Source organism: Charadrius vociferus, unplaced genomic scaffold, assembly GCF_000708025.1.
Source record: "Charadrius vociferus isolate BGI_N301 unplaced genomic scaffold, ASM70802v2 scaffold758, whole genome shotgun sequence".
Lineage (NCBI taxonomy): Eukaryota > Metazoa > Chordata > Aves > Charadriiformes > Charadriidae > Charadrius > Charadrius vociferus.
In genome coordinates this window covers 1,338,861-1,342,377 of record NW_009649934.1, presented here as the reverse complement: position 1 = coordinate 1,342,377, position 3,517 = coordinate 1,338,861, and positions in this window count along the sequence as shown.

Here is a 3,517-nt window from a genome sequence, read left to right as displayed (position 1 = left end):
AAACTCCACTGCTCGGCTGAGATTTGTTACTGTTGGTAAAAGGCTGAAGTGGCTCTTTGCAGCCAAGTTGCTGGTGCAGATGGGAGCGAGGAGAAATGATGCCATACTGTTAACAAAATGAATGGTGTTTCTGTCCTTGGGGTGGGCGCTGATGGAAGAGTTGTTTCAAGTTTACTCGCTTTCTTTGCCTCACATTCTGCTGCTGCAGAGCTGTACTGAGGTTTTTAAAAAGGTAAGCCCCTGGATGTCAGCTCAGCAGTATTGTCACAAGATTTCTTCCTGTTAATGTTTCATTTCCACATGAGATTGCGTATGGGTTTCTATAGAATTTCTCTCCTTTGATCTTTTGAACCGTGTTCTAAAATAGGCGGCAGAAATTTCCTAGAAAGTTTTGACCTAATTTCTTGTCCGTATGAAAAGATACGGTGATGTTCAAATCAGCTGCTTCGAGGTGGTGTAAGGAAAGCAACCTTTCCCCGATCCGTTTCGCAAAGAGGTCGTGCTTCAAGCACAGCACTATGGCTCAGGAGACTCAGCTCTGTCATCTCCTGGGGTTTTTAGCAGTTTGTTTCTCTACCTGCAACAGATCATTTTGCCTCTTTGTCAAAAGATTTTTATCTAAACATGGGATTTCTGTGTGAGCTAAACACAATAGTGCACGTGCAAAGTATTTTTGGACAAAGCACCTATGTCTTTCTCCTCCTATTGTTGTACTCTACAAATACCTGAAAATTGGAGTGAAGTACAAGTACTTTTCCTGCAGAGACCAGTTGCTAGCAGCGACTTTAAAAGTGAGTTTAGGCTAAGCTAATGGCTGCATTTTGGAGCTTTACAGAGTAGCTAATTTCACTTTGGCTATTGGGAGGTGAGATTAGGGTTTTTAGGTCTGCAATTAGAAGATCTGAAGGTGCCTGTACTGTCTCTGGGAAGAACATGGCTCAAAAGCCAGTCCAAAATTCAAACTGCATTCACTTTGCCTGCCCCTTTTTAGGCCTAGCATTTACTGTCTGTGTCTGCTGCAGCTGGAAATCCCCTGGCAGGTGGAGAGGCAAAGGATAAAGGGGAAGCAGAGGTGCTGAGCCCCTGCTGCCTGCAACAAAGGTCCCCCCTTTCCACTTCTATGTGCACTTAGGAGAGAAGCAGGAAGTTAAAAGGGACAGCTTTCATTCCAGTCCTTATACACAGATGCTTCCGATGCCAACTGGGAATGCTGGAAAAAAGGTGGTTGCAACAGACAGTGGATGGGAGGCAGTTCTGGGAGTCAGAATGTGTTCAGGAGGAAGGACGGAGCCTCCCAACAGGCAGATGTGCATCCAGCCCTGGAAGGAGGTACTGAGTTTGTGCCTGCAGCACACTGGACACATTTTAATTTTTATGGTTTTACTTTTTGGTTTGTTTTTGTAAAATGCACCAACTGATTGAAGTTAAAACTTCCCATGTAAATGCCTATATCTGCTTCAGCGTAGACAGGATTTCTGCTGTGCTGCATGCTTTGCATGCATGCTGTCTGGGAGCTCGCTGGGAAAAGGCAAGAGAGATTGAATCTGTTTCAATTATTACTGGGCTAGTGCTAACTTTCCAACTCTCCTAGAGCCTATTAGTATTTAAAAAGGGGTGTAACATGTCCGAATATTCCTGGCTTCTTCCTGGATACCCGAAACCAATCAGCCTCTGAACAATCTTCTGCGACTTCCACTGCATTTTATGTCCTAGGCTAAACTAATCTACAGCACAACTGTATTGTCTATGGCACAGAACGCCACCTGCTAAATCAAACCACTGTTTCAGTTTCCCCTTTATTCTTTTTCCTGTCGTCTGTTTTTCCCCTGTATATTTATCTAGTGCTTTGTGTTTTCTTAGAATTTTTAAGGCTCTTCCCCACTACCCAGCTTCTCTCCCATCATTTGTTAACCTTTGCGATGCTCTCCTCTGTCTTCCCATGCTGTCTCCACTCACAATTCTCTTTTGTCTCCTCCATGACATCCTCTGCTGATACCGTTGGCCTGTTTGATATGTCAGCAGGCAGAAAGATGTCAACTAAAGATAAACCATTAGAATGGCAGTCCAGCTTGGCCTTCATACTGATTAAATTGTTTCCATTAATTTAGTTAAAACTAAAGCAAGGTTTTCCTGTAGACAAGCACAGAAACTTCACATCTTTTCTTACAAGTAACTTGCAGCTATTTTGGGAAGAAACTGAATGTGCTATTCATTCTCATTGACTTCAACACACCTCGCTTCCCTGAAACCTAAATACCCAGCACTGTGGCGCGCAGGGGGCAGGCAGGGATCATTCGGTTTATGTCCTTCTGAAATAGAACACAGAGCTATTTAGGACCTTCCAGTTTCTTCTGCATTAAGGAACTATATCATGCTTTCAGCAACAGCTTTACCATAGCCCTCTGCTCATCTTGCCCTGAGCCTACACCATACTACAGAGATGTGTGTGTTTGGGATGGATGATGATACAACAGAGTAAGGACTCAAAGAACTTTTGTAACAGTTTAAATTTTAATGAGAACTTTATTGACTGAGGGGTAAGATGTGCAAAGCCCTGCTCTCCAGGAAGGAGATTAACAGCAGCAGATTTATGTTTTTTTAAAAGTAGGGTTTTATACTTAAGTCCAAATCAGTTTCTGATCATTTTAGTTTGCAACATCTGCTCCAGCCGTAGCGCTAGGGTGTGGGGATGACGGGTCTGGTGAGTCCTCAGACAGGGAGGTGTCTAAATCTGCATTAATAACATTTCCTGATGTTATTAATTCCTGAGCATCTTCTATTGGTGAACTGTGCTTCAACATCTTTGTCGGCGACATGGACAGTGGGGTTGAGAGCACCCTCAGCAAGTTTGCTGATGATACCAAACTGTTTGGCGAGGTAGACACGCTGGAGGGGAGGGATGCCATCCAGAGGGACCTGGACAGGCTGGAGAGGTGGGCCCAAGCCACCCCATGCAGTTCAACAAGGCCAAGTGCAAGGTCCTACATCTGGGTCAGGGCAATCCCAAGCACAAATCCAGGCTGGGCGGGGAATGACCTGAGGAGAAGGACCTGGGGGTGCTGATTGACCAGAAGCTCAGCATGAGCCAGCAATGTGCGATCGCAGCCCAGAAGGCCGACCGTATTCTGGGCTGCATCAGAAGTGTGGCCAGCAGGTCAAGGGAGGTGATCCTGCCCCTCTACTCCACTCTCGTGAGACCCCACCTGGAGTACTGTGTCCAGCTCTGGAGTTCCCAACGTAAGAAGGACATGGACCTGCTGGAGCATGTCCAGAGGAGGGCCATGAGGATGATCTGAGGGCTGGAACACCTCTCCTATGAGGAGAGGCTGAGAGAGTTGGGGCTGTTCAGCCTGGAGAAGAGAAGGCTCCGGGGAGATGTTACTGGGGCCTTCCAGTACCCAAAGGGGGCCTACAGGAGAGCTGGGGAAGGACTTTTTACTAGGGCATGTAGTGACAGGACGAGGGGGAATGGCTTTAAACTGGAAGAGGGCAGGTTTAGATTAAACATTAGGAAGAA